This window comes from Chroicocephalus ridibundus, chromosome Z, assembly GCF_963924245.1.
Source record: "Chroicocephalus ridibundus chromosome Z, bChrRid1.1, whole genome shotgun sequence".
NCBI classification, from domain to species: Eukaryota; Metazoa; Chordata; class Aves; order Charadriiformes; family Laridae; genus Chroicocephalus; species Chroicocephalus ridibundus.
The window spans coordinates 82826522-82840409 of NC_086316.1; the positions used below are offsets into that span (position 1 = coordinate 82826522).

Here is a 13888-nt window from a genome sequence, read left to right on the forward strand (position 1 = left end):
GGGGCATTAGCAGAGCCAATTTTTGACATGAGAATTTATAATTTAAGCAGGCAAGAAAGGAAGGGGAGAGAGAGATTTGTTAGCCTCTTTGACAGAGGGCAGGAATTGTGATTTAGGGGTGATGTTCGGCAGCATGCAACTTGCTCAGCTTGCAAACACATACTAGGATGCAAACCCAAGGCGATGATGTCCCATTTGGCGGACAAACAAGTCTGAGAGTCCCAAGGGGACATCTGGCCACCCAGACCGAGAAACTCATCCATAGACAGGGCCTGGATCACCCCTCACCTCTACCAGCAGTTTGAGCTTTGCTGGATCTGTAACAGTAAAAGTCACTGCGCTGCCACAGGCAGTGCCTGACACGGGCAGGGAGATTGAGGGCTGCAGCTAAAAGGGTATTTAAGCATCTTCCTCCTCTTGAAATTTTGGGAGTTAAATGAAAAAACTTGTTTGGCTCTTGGCTGCAGTGAATTGCCCAGGGCTACAACTCAGATAAGGACTTACAGGGAGATTGGGGCCTACAGGAGGGATAAGGAGGGACTCTTTATCGGGGAGTGGAGTGATAGGACAAGGGGGAACGATTTTAAATTCAAAGAGAGTGGATTTAGATGAGATCTGAGGAAGAAATTCTTTGCTGTGAGGGTGGTGAGCCCCTGGCCCAGGTTGCCCAGAGAAACTGTGGCTGCCCCATCCCTGGAGGTATCCAAGGCCAGGCTGGACGGGGCTTGGAGCAACGTGGGCTGGTGGGAGGTGTCCCTGCCCAGGGCAGGGGGGTTGGAACTGGATGGTCTTTAAGGTCCCTCCCAACCCAAACCATTCTATGATTCTATGAGATCTTAAACTCAACCAAAGCTTGGGGCTAGCTTGGGAGTTGTTCTGACCTAAACAAGGCATAGCCCTTGGGGAAACTGCAGCTTTCCATGACCCATGGCATGAGTTTAAAAATACTCCCCAGGCCAAAGGTAGTGATCTGTGCCTTCCCTGCTCGCACACCCAAACACACCATAAGCATGGCTGACATACTTTTCAAAGTACCACTAGTTATCACTAATGAATGTCTGACCAGACTTCCATCCTCACAACACACTGCCAAGAAGAAACCCCATAATCTACCCCATTGACATTTGCTATATTCCACCTACTTCCAGTGCTTTCTTCTCTCTGGCATAGGACCTCCTTGCCATCGGCCAGAAAGTTCTGCACATTTATCAGCAGTCTTTGGTGGTGGTGTTGACCTTTTGCCAGCAAACCTGGAACAGGTTATTTATTTAAATAGCACAGCACAGCCACTTGATTGTGTTTTTTCTTTGAAAACCTCAAATGGGGAAGCCAGAGTGGTAGTTTATCCACAGCCTATTATTAATCTCCAACGCAGGGAGTTGCGACAGCATCTGGCCTCCAGGATCCAGTGCTCTAAAAGTGGGAATTAAAGAAATGCCTTTGACAGGGAGAGATATCCTCAGGAGAGCTCTCCTCTGAGAGAGGGAAGCACAGCACAGCATTTAGCCAGAATAGGGTTTTTTTTGCAGAACATTCCCATCATCATCACCTTTATTTAGATTTCACTTTGAAACAGCTTTTTTATTTTCTTCCAGGTGCATCCAGCAGCTCCGCTGGAGCTAAGAAGTTTGTGCGTGGGGTTTTTTTCATGCAGTATGGGTAGGAAGGTATGTGGGAACTGTAATTCAGTCACTTTAAATCACATGGAGCTGAAGCCTGAAAGGAAAAATAATAATAAATGGTTCACATTGTCAGGCTCAGTGCAATTCTCAATCAATTAAAGCTTATTTTAGCATCAGGGCAGCTCATTTTTAAAAAGTTCTCCTGGCGCTTTGATGCTTTCACGTTACTGTGTAGCTAGAAAGGTCTTGCTGGGAACAAATTACTCTTGGTAAAGCTTTTCTAAACTGCATTTTTAGTTTCTGTCAAATGACAATAAATAAGATCCACGTGAGCGAACGGCAGCAACAAAATAGCTAGTGGCAGTGAGAGAGTAAGGCTTTGGACCCAGGTAAAGGAGGAAGATAAATCTGGGGCTCAAGCACAGTAAAAATATGGTTGTTTGGGCTCGGAGTCTGCAAACGTATTCCTCAATGCATCTAACTTTCAATTGTGCTTCAGTATGTTGGGACTTTAAACGGTGAAAAGTCATCAATGCAGGTATTCTACATCACATAGCTGCTTTTTTCACCATTCGTTTAAAACTAAATATTATATCTGCATTTTGGATCTTTATTTTGTGCCATTATCGTGTCACGGATGCGGATGACACAGGAACATCCGAATCAATATTCCTCTTTTGCAAGCCATGCGGCACTTAAGAAAATGAAACACGATGCCAGATTCACACTGAAAGTTTCACTGGTCCCAAAGTTGGCTAATTGATGAGGAAAGCTCTTCCCTGATGTGCTAACAAAAATCGTAACTAGTAGCGTTTGTGGCTCCTTGCAGTCTATGAGAGTAGATGGCAAACAAGGACAATGCTGTGAGTTCACCTCCGCTGGAATCACTGACAAAACATTTGCTTAATAAAAGGGGCAATGATCACACTACATTCCATATTTATTTTTTTTACTGTGGTGAAGACAAAAAGATTGTGGAGGATATATGCTATACCATTGCATACCATCATTATAAACTGATTAAACTTTTGCTCTAAAGTTTAACAGACAAGAAAATTAAAAGAAAGGTTGAAAGGGTCTACAAAGACTGTCCCTTACTCCTTTTTAATTTCCAGCTTTCTAGCCTCCCACTTTCTCTTGCTTTTCCTCCTCGAGTCCTGGAGCCGTCCCTCACAATACACCACCCTTGATAGCATTTTTTCATTCACTTTTCCCAACCGGAAAAATGCACAATATCAAATACAAAGCAATAGGGAATTTGAGACCTTTCAGCACAGCAGGGAACTACAGCACAGTCATCAGTTTCCCTCTGACAGCTGATTTTTGTGCCCGATCTCCTCACCTTGGAGACCACTACAGGTTTGGCTTGGGAATCCAAGGAAGCTGTAGTTCAGATCGATACATACAGCATCCATCTGCTTTGGGTGAAGGAAGGACGTACCTTTTCCCTCAGCATTGTTCCTTCCAGTTGATGAAGTAGAGGAATTGGCTGGCACTGCAAAAAACAGGCCTTTCATGATAAACATTCTTGCTGTGGCACAGTGGTGGATGAGAAGCTCGACATGAGCCGGCAACGTGCGTTCACAGCGCAGAAAGCTCCCTGCATCCTGGGCTGCATCCCCAGCAGCGTGGCCAGCGGGATGAGGGGGGGGATTCTGCCCCTCTCCTCTGCTCAGGGGAGACCCCCCTGCAGCGCTGCCTCCAGCGCTGGGGCACCAACAGCAGAAGGACACGGAGCTGTTGGAGCGGGGCCAGAGGAGGCCCCAGAGATGCTGGGAGGGCTGGAGCCCCTCTGCTGGGAGGACAGGCTGAGAGAGCTGGGGGGGTTCAGCCTGGAGAAGAGAAGGCTCCGCGGAGACCTTCCAGCCCCTTCCAGTCCCTCAAGGGGCTCCAGGAAAGCTGGGGAGGGACTCTGGATCAGGGAGGGGAGCCATGGGACGAGGGGGAACAGCTTTAAACTGGAAGAGGGGAGATTTAGATGAGATATTGGGAAGAAATTCTTTGCTGTGAGGGTGGTGAGCCCCTGGCCCAGGTTGCCCAGAGAAGCTGTGGCTGCCCCATCCCTGGAGGGGTTCAAGGCCAGGCTGGACGGGGCTTGGAGCAACCTGGGCTGGTGGGAGGTGTCCCTGCCCGGGGCAGGGGGGCTGGAACTAGATGATTTTTATGGTCCCTTCCAACGCAAACCATTCTATGATTCTATGACATGATCTTAGTTTAGATGGTCACCAACTTCACAGGAATACATATCTTGCTCTGGGCCATGAACCTGGTAAATCCCTGCAAGCTCTGACCAGCCCTACCCAGAGCAGAGATGGACTTTGAATGTTAAATACATACTTGAATTCACCAACTCCTGCCTGCAACCGGCATATCATCCTTCCCTAAAATATGCAGGAAAGCCATTAACTCTGTATTTCATGTCTGTTGCCCTTCCTTGCCATCCCCGCTCTCCCATCACGGCACATCTGTGCTCCAGAACTTACATGTTCCTGTTAAAAGTATTATCTTCCCAGCAGCTAGTGAAAAGTCACAGAGCCACAAAAAAGTTACAGCTCAACGATATCCATCCAAGCTGAGTTCAAACACCAGCTCCAAGTGTTTCATACCCCATTGGTTTTAATAGGTTATTCATATTAAAAGTAAGAGATTCAATTAAAAAATCATTAACTATTCCCTAGTTTGCTGCTTTTGCAGAACTATCCAGTCCTTTTTTAATGTAAAACCCTAAACTTCCTCCCAGCAGGCCAAAAGCCGAGTTCATCCCTATCCTCATCCCAGTGGGGACAACAGACCTAACTCTCATTTGCTAATTAGTAGGAGGTTTGGTCCCAGCTCCGTGTTTCACCAAGCTGCCTTCGTGACTTCAGGCAGAGCCACACTGCAGTGTTGAGGACTCCAAGCTGGCTTGGGAAGGCAAAACGGCACTTCTGCGAAAGCGCGGCTGCTTCCAGCACTTGATCTGTGATTTCTGCCTGGTGCGATGGAGTCATCTACTGCTTAGTCACCTCATCGTACGCTCCGTATGCCACGCAGATGAGTATCTCTACCCTCCTCAGCATCTCCTCCCTTATTTCTGAGCTAGCAATCACAGCATTTCTTGGCCTTGCAGGTGTATTGCAGGAATAACAAGGACAACTGCACAAAGCTGTCCACTTACCGTGTAAGGCAAAAAAACTCTTCTGCCTTTTAACATACGGCTTTGTCAGAGAACTGCAAGAGCAGGATCCACCTGACTCGGCACAGGATTCAGTTCCCTAAGCACTGCCACCCTGAACCACTTGAGGTGCCCCAGGAACATCTGGTTAAGTGTCTTGGTTTGAGCGACACAGGATTAATTTCTCTTTCAGCAATTTCACTTTTCACTAAGGTGTCTTCTAATGCTTGGGAACACTGCACTTTTAGAGTACACTAGTGTCTGAATTTCTGAAAATATTTATTTCATATCCAGCTACGGTATGTGGGTTTCAAGGTCTCAGTGTTTCCGAGCTCGCCAGGTGCAGGGATGAGGAGGAACGAGACCCAGGCACTCGATCCAAGCTGCCGACAGGGTTATTTCATACCATGAACATCACATTCAACATAAACTAGAAAGTTTGCTGAGGAGTCTTCTCTCTTCCTTGATGGCTGCCATCCTGAGAACTCCTTGCCCTGGTGCCAGAGCCCTGAGCCCTTCCCTTCCTCCCGAAGCCGCAGCGCTCGCAGTGTCCCACATTTGCTGTCCGTGCGGGGAGTGCACGGCTTCTGCTGATGGAATGGGCTGAGTATAGTCCTCGTATATTTTATATTGGCATCGGGATCAATACTGGTTCTTTAGTATTATTGTTGTTAAGTATTTAGTCTTATTCTATTAAATCTGTTTATATTTCAACCTTCAGGTTTCCTTCTTGTTTTCCCGATTTCCCTTCCCGGGTGGGGAGGGGTCATCAGCTGATAGAATAATTGTCTAAACTTGACAGTAAAGTGTTGTGGGTGCCTCAAACCATAACATTAAGACAGACACGTATCATACACAGCTCATGGGAACCAGGAAACCTAGGTATTAATATACCTGTGTACCTGACTCCCACCATAAATGTATGGACCTACAGCCTACCGAAACCCTCCATGCAGTTGGCTGAGATTTAGTCAATCTGCTCCACAGAGACTAGCAATTTTTTCAATCCTAAAGTAAATTTCTAAGCTATGTCAAATGAAGCACATCCTAAAAACGCCTTTGTCCTTCCTGACTATAGCAGGAGCTTGGGATGACCAGTTCAGTTGCAGGTATGTGTATGGTGGATGCCTGAACGCTGGTGAGAGAGAGGGTCAAGTGTGCAAACATCATGAAAACAAGTTGAAGTTAACGCCAAGTAAACAACATAAGGAAGTGAGCTATGAATGTTTCTCCCTTAATATTTAATCTGCTGAAAGTGGATTATTATATTTGTCACCTATATTAATTCCAGCAAAACTGTCAGAGAAACTCGCATTTCCTGCAGCCACCTGCCATTGAAGGGAGACAAAGCTACAGAATTTCACCTCGATTTCCAGTAATATTCTGGTCTTTTTTTTTTTTCTCTCTCATACCTACTGTAGACGATCATCAGCAAATGAATAAAACATACTTTCATGCGAATGAAACAACATGTGCCAGCTTTGCTGCTGGCGTTCTGTCCACATGACTAGCTCTCCCCTTCTCTAACCCTTCTTCCCACTTCCACCATTAACCCCCCTCTCACAGTCAAAAGGAAGACAAGGCAAATACGGGAGTCGTGATATTTCTTCCCCCCCAGTAACATTCAAAAATGGTCTGGGGTGAGGAAAGGGCGAGTTATATTTCCAGACAATTTAAGAAAATCAGATGCTTTAAAATACGGTTTCTGCTAGAACTGAAAGAATTTAAAAAGCAACAAAAATGAAATAATTTGAAACTATTAAAAGGGAATGGCCAGTTATATAGCGTATAGCTTTTGGAAGTCCCTGCCACGTGGCAAAGTGCTTACCGAGACTCAAAAACTCCTTGGACGACCCATGCAAAGGCAAAGAGAGAGAGCATTGACAGCTTCACGGATCGCGTACTAACACCCCAGAATCACTGTGTGAGCCACCCAAAACGTCCTCAGCCAGGCGATTCTGTAATCATCTGTTAGGAAGGTGAAAGATAGGAACAGCTTGCATAACCTCAAGCATTTATTATTCAACATTCCCTTATTTTCATGCCCTTCGCTAAGATGCCTGACCTCCAGGTTCCCCCACAGGGATGGCAGGGAACAGTGACAGGAATATAAAATGAAAAAAATACCCGTGCTTGCATAATTTGACCCCTGGATGAAATCTGAGAGTGAAATCAGGGAAGTTAAGGATCGTTAACAGAATCTGCCCTGGTTTTTAGGTTATATTTCACCCTTTGGTCATCTCACCTGGCTGCAGACTAAATACCACCTGATATAATACTAAGAAATACAGCTTACTGGGGTTGCGGTTCTTGGTACACACACTGCTTTGTTTCCTATGAAGACTTCAAGAAAGGGAGTTAAAATGCCTACAAAAGAAATCTTCACTTGCTGCACCTTTTGAAGGTTAGCAGAGAACCCTCGAACAACAAGCAGCTAACGACTGGGTACACGCCAGATTTCACTGAGTTGTGCCAGGGACGAATTTGGCCATGTATTTTTCATTTGTACATCCCCCATAAAGTTGAATCATCGGGCAAATTCTGCTTAATCAGAACCTAAGCCAGTACATGCTTAAATCAATGGGAGGCAATCTCGATTTCCAAGGGAGGAAGCAGAATCTAAATCACTTGATTATCAATTCAGATTCACTTTTCTTTTTTTTTTTTGTTCTTGCAGCAAAATCTACTATGCAAGTGGCTTTAACCCACCCCCGTTACCATCAGTAATAGAGATCCTTAATCCAGCAACCGGCCAAGCACCCACAAGCTCTTTTAAAGCCCTTCGGAAAGCTTAGAGCAATCCTGGGAAGCATCCAATATCATACTGGACTGATACGTAGAACAGCTATTTCAAGCTTTTTTTCCCCTATCTGTTACCATGCCGGATAAAAATGGCATTAACTCATTATTTTAATTGCACTTTTTGTAGTATTTCGCATGGGACCTGGACTGCAGCTGCCTCAGCTTGATCCCATCTGGCTGGGGGATGGGAAACTATTATAAAATGTGTTTTCCACGGAGCGAATAGGACTTTCTGCTGCAGCTGTCTTTATGGAGGTGGGGGAGCTATTGGAAACAGGTGTATCGCACAGAAATGCTCCCTGGTTTGAAACTATCTAATAGACTCCAGCAGGAAAACTTCAATCAACTCCACAGGATCAAAACCAGCCTAACTCCCACCCTCCTTTTGCGCGCGCATGGGGGAAACACACAGTGACTACTTTTAAAAGAACAAATATCTTTGCGGGGCTGATGTCCTGAAAAGTTACTTATGGCTTTCCAACACGAATTTATTGTTTCTGAAGGCAAAATATTGCAACTTTTTGGAGCAGTTGTTATCTCGCAGGCGATGAATTATCCGCAACAAGATCAAGATCACTTATGATAAAATATGCTGTTACAAATGGAGTGAAGGAAAACACCCCCACAGAAACCTGATTAATCAAGTACAATTGGCAGCAAGCACAGAAGAGAGACTGTGTTCTTTAGGAGACATTTTTTAGCGCGGATGAGTTTTTGTTTGGCTCCAAGCAACGTTGTCTTGTTTTCTCTATTCCCATTCCCATTTCAGACCTTGTCAAAGGCTCTGTCGGTACCTCAAACCCCACATGTCCTGACTCATTTTGCTTGGGCTCCAGTCTTTTACGGATGCTTGGTGACAAGTAAGAGGGAAGATAACTGGGATCTTCTTTGGTTCCAACCAGGCTATCGCTAAAAATCTGCATTTCCCCCTGAAAATCCTGCTCGTGTTAAAGATGAACTACATCAGTATAACAGGCACTGAGGTGGGTATAAGGCATTCCCAGGAGCATTCCCGGGGTCAGACCCCGTTCTCCAGAGCATCCATGATAACATAACCTCCTGAACATGCTACTGGGAACCTCTTTGTGCCCAACTCTTTTGGGGTGGGCTAGACAGTGAAGTTTCCCCCCCTTACAGTTAGAATTTGATAGCCAGAAGTGGGTATCGCTCCTTCTCCGTGTCTGACGTTAGGGAGTTAACTTTTTTCCCCCTGTGTTATTTTAGTTCCTTTTCTGAACACATAACAGATGTGCCCAGAGCCCAGAAAAGGAGCTTTGGGAAACATTTCTGTTTTTTCACTAAACAAATTCTGACAAATCGAACATCCAAAGTACAACAGCTCCCTTCCCCTCTCTGACCTCTGCCTCACAGCTTGGGGAGGCTGTCAAAGGCCTTTTCTCCTCCCAGCACGTTTTCCGCATCCGAAGCCTGGTCTGTGCGCTGCTTGCATGCTGCCCTGGGGCAACGCAGCATCTCCTGACTCTGGAAGAGGCTAAATTATATAATTTTGGGTACAGAAAGGGTTTTCTTTGACTCTTCTACATCTGCAAAATTGCTTAATGAAAGTGCAGCAACTGGTCTAACGGACCCTAATTAAAAAAAAAAAAATACCGCTTTCTGAAACGTTTCCAACTTGCCGTTCCACACTAGATGATCATGGTGTGCCAGGACAGAATGGTTTTTTAATGGCTGAAGATAACAGGATGCTGCGGTATTGCAAGTACTACAACCTGGCCTCAGCTGGTCTTCCCAACAGAAAAAGCAAACCTGTCCTGCTCTCAGCTACTCGTCTTTGCTGTTGCACTGCTCCTTCCCTCGTACAGCATTAATGTTTGCACAGATGCGTCACGACTATCAGAGAGGTAATTCAGTTTAGAATTTAGAATAAACCCAGCAGAAAACAAATTTAAAAGGCTAAGTTTTCACATGGATCAGCCTCCCAGTCCGGATTCACTGTACAAGCACAGAAACACTCCCAGGAAAGAGGAGAGGGGATGCTACACAGGAGGCACGTGCAGGGAAGCCGGAGATGAAGGGGTGAGAAGAACGGACTCTTTTGGCAGCTGTGCTGGCTGTTGTCAGCGGAAAGTGTTTGCGAAATGATGGCCTGAATAAGTGGTATGTGGCATTTTCAAGAAAGCCCTGCTGAAATCTTTGGACAACATTGTATCACGTCTCTCTCTATTTTTACACAGCACAGGCTGATTTTCCAATAAAACCACTCTGTTCAAGTAGGCAGAAGGATAAAGGCATGTCACACAAGTGGCCAGGACAAAAAAAAAAAAACTAAGAGCCATGTAGAGATGGGGGATTTTAGCTGCCGGAGAGCTACTGCCTCGCTGTGCAACCTTGGGAGAGGCGCTTGACCTCAATTTGCCTTAGCTGGAAAGCTGGTGGGGAGGGACGTGCGGGTGCACAGGCCTGACAGCGTGATGTTGTGGCAGGGCTAGGCTTTGCTGGATGTTGTGTAGCTGCTCGTGGGCAATTATGTACTAAATCACAAAAGTGACGCTAGAAAGCTCCAGGCATCTTCACCAGATTTTGCTGGCCATTAATCCAGCAGAAGGCTGCTAATGGCATGTGATTGCTTTCTTTGTGCTACTGCCATTTAAGGTCACTCTGAAGGACACAAACTCTTCTTTATTTTACAGCAAGAGATTCAGGCAAAATAATAACCATGGGTTTCAGAGAATAAGTCCTCAAAATGCCAATAAACTAATGAGATGTGAATTGTATGTTTTAAGTCTACAGCCATGAACTGAAAAGGAATAAACTCTTGAAATGCAAGGCGCTCTGATGATAAATGAAATACCACCTAGTGAAAGCAGATGAAGAATTCATCTGTGGCGCTTCCATAACTAAAAACCTTTAGAACAACCCTCTGATTATGAATCCCACCCACTGCAAAGCTCTACTGCGCTGCAGCTCCTGCGCGTCCACCTGGCATCACTGCACATGGAGAAGTGCACACCATCCACCGGGCAGCTCACAACGTGCCAGTGTGCAGCAGAGATTTTCCATATGAATCAGAGACGGATGCACCAGCACAGGAGAAAGGGCAGCCAGCAGCGTCGTTCACGTCATCCATGCACAGAGAGGACCAGGCCTGTCAGCTCCAGCTGGGCAAACTTTCAACACTAGGAGCTGGTATCAAGCTTAAAAGTCTTTCAGTCCAGCCTTTGGATGATGGCTTTTAGTGTGGTTACGTGATGGCCAGCGCTGGCTATGGAGGGTTATTGCGATTTGTAACAACCCTTACGTTACGATTTGTAATAATCCCAGCAAAGATAACAGACACATCATTCATTGCCTGATTTGAAAAGAACTCACACAGCAACATAGAGACACCGACTTTAAGTGTTGCTCAAGTGTTGGCCTGATATCAGAGGGTAACAGCTCTTTCTCAGAGTCCAAAGAGTCAACTACCATGTGCAAAAAGAGCAAAACCAGAGCCAAGCTATTGAGGCAAGGACTCTGCCTCTCTTGACACTTGGGCAGTTCCTTTCAGCCTCAAGGAAAGAGTTAATCTGACTCCGAAAGGCTGGTGAGCATCACCACATGGGTTAGTTAGCAAAGAGATGTAGATTCCCTGCAGCTAAAGACAGTGATGATGAAATCGTGTCACTTGGCATGTGTACCACCACCTGCCTTCCTGTTTGTCCTCAGGAGGGATTAAGCTAGAAGCCCAGTATGATCACTCCTGCCTTGCATGAGAAAAACTCTGAGGGAGTAGGTGTAAGAAGTTAGGAAAGTACCTGGAAGTCAGAGGCAGCAGCTAAGCAGCATGAACCAGCCAGACGGAAGAATCCCCCATCCTATGGAACGGCTCCAGTACGTTTTAGGAACAACGACTCAGCTCTGCCCAGATCTCTGGGCAAAAACACATTGAAAATACATTTTAAAACACTGAAAAATTGGGGGGAGGGGGGGGTTATTACAGACTAGTGAATGTCCAGAGGGAAAACTAACCAGCTTAATATAGCAAGCGAGTCTCACCATTTAAATCAAATACAATTTTTCATATGGCTTGCAGTCAAAGGAGGATCCAAACGATGTACCGAATCCTACCTTTACAAGTACGTAGGTCAGCATTGTAGTTGGGAGAGAAAAATTTGATTGGAAAAGAGGAGTGAACTCCAATTGAACATTTCAATCCCTGCTGTAAGCATTCCTGATTAACCACAGCTGATGGTTTTAGAACAGTAGGTCTGAGGATTAAAGTATTATGTAGGCTGAAAACTCCACATCACATCTCTAAAATTACTTTGCTTTGTATCATTCAATACTCTGCATGCACTTAGGTGCAATTCTTAGGTCCCGATGCACTAATGGGAACCTCCACCTCAAATCTAGTTAATGTTTAGGGTTACTCACTCTCTCTCAGAGGCTTTTGTAAGAGATTCTGCCTCCAACTCTGCTTTATGACATTTTCTCATTGGTACTCTTCAAATCCTACCTTAATGGTTTCCCTGGGAACCAAGGAATGTCCCACATGTAAAGTAAGAAGAACTACAAGCCCTATTTTTTCTTTACATGGATAATTCCTAACACAAAATAGTAACGCAATGTCCATTCATTCAAATATCTTAACTGTAAATAATATACCAGACTATCAGACTCGCTTCTGAGGAAAAAAAAATGCATAAAAATGTACCCAGCTCCTAAAGTTCATGATCCAAATGTCCTCTTTTTACATGCTCAACTTCCAGAGTTCAAGCACAGGACTGCTTTACCTGTGGGACTCCACTCTGTTTAATGCAAATAATAGAAACTAAATTTAAATACACAGAAAGAGGGGGAAAAAAAGCATATTTATTAGAAGTGTCAAATAAGAAGTTTGATTGATGCTCAGTCTTCATAGAATTAATTACATCTACATCTAATTAAGGACACGTATTGTGCTTTTCCTGAACAGAAATTTTAAAAAAATTAAATTCAGCTTCCCTTCTGGAGGAAACATGTGCTGGCTCTTGCTATGGGCCTGCTCAGAACATGTGTGTGGTGTGTAAAACGCAGAACTCATTTGGTCGAACGTTAGCTCTCTCGGTGATAGAACTCTAGAAGAGCTGTTCACCTGACTCCAGCTATAGCCGGCAGATGAAAACAGGCATCTCCAGAAATGTTTCATTGCTCTTTAAGGTAGACAGGCAGACAAATCCGTCATTGGGTGTGCTTCTCTCCCCCCACTGGCTACCGAAAGTGCTTAAATGACTAGCTTAGACTAGAGAGCTCGCTTCTTTACAACTAAAACTAAGTGAGATTAATCCCAGTTTGATTCCAGTATTACCAAAGACAACGCAGAAACACCTATTCACATTCTTGAGAGGTGGATAAGGCCTCGTTCAGTTCTTTTTGACACTTCTGTAGCTACTTTGATTCCTGCTTAATACCCAAATGAGGCGCCATGAATCTACACAACGATGTAAAAGAGTAGAGATATAGATACGTGGTGATAGGAAATACATTGCAGCCTCCTCCATCGCTATGGGCCAGGGTTCAGCTCAGCCGTTCTCTGTCTTTTTAGCCTGGTGGCTGGGCTAAGCTCAGTCTGCTGGTAAATGAAATCCCGTTCCCCTGACCTCCCAGCTGGCTCGATGCCCACAGCACGGATTTATCTGTTGAAAGCTTCGCCCCCAAGCCATGGGCATGTTAAGGCATCCAGAGATATCATGACTTGCTCAAGACCCTGTAATGTGGAAGTGGCAGAGCCAAGACTACAACACTTAACACGGATCGAACCCAATGTACAGATGACATTTTCACCCATCCAAATCACCTTCTTTCCTTCTTATATCTCTGTTTTCATAGAATTATAGATCATAGAATGGTTTGGGTTGGAAGGGACCTTAAAGATAATCCAGTTCCAAACCCCCTGCCCTGGGCAGGGACACCTCCCACCAGACCAGGTTGCTCCAAGCCCCGGCCAACCTGGCCTTGAACACCTCCAGGGATGGGGCAGCCACAGCTTCTCTGGGCAACCTGGGCCAGGGGCTCACCACCCTCACAGCAAAGAATTTCTTCCCAATATGTCATCTCAATCTCCCCTCTTCCAGTTTAAAACTGTTCCCCCTCATCCTATGGCTCCCCTCCCTGATCCAGAGTCCCTCCCCAGCTTTCCTGGAGCCCCTTGAGGGACTGGAAGGTCTCCCCAGAGCCTTCTCTTCTCCAGGCTGAGCCCCACAAATTCTCTCAGCCTGTCTTCATAGGAGAAAATATTTCTTTCGTCTTTAAAAAGCACTCTAGTTGTTACTGGTAAGGAAAGAAACCAAGAAAACAGGATGCTTTCATCTAAAGGTCATCATTTAATTTA

At 45.3% G+C, this 13888-nt stretch overlaps 1 protein-coding gene across 6 annotated transcripts in view; it reads right to left on the bottom strand.

The window, feature by feature from the left end:
- ST8SIA5 (ST8 alpha-N-acetyl-neuraminide alpha-2,8-sialyltransferase 5) overlaps positions 1-13888 on the bottom strand; it is an 88176-nt gene that overhangs the window by 58183 nt on the left and 16105 nt on the right. Inside the window, exon 2 of one of the 6 annotated variants that reach the window (XM_063319381.1) lies at positions 6605-6744. The exons of the other annotated variants lie outside the window; for them this stretch is intronic. The gene's annotated coding sequence lies outside the window, so the exon portion shown is untranslated. The remainder of the gene's footprint in view (positions 1-6604; positions 6745-13888) is intronic. 6 annotated transcript variants of the gene reach the window in all.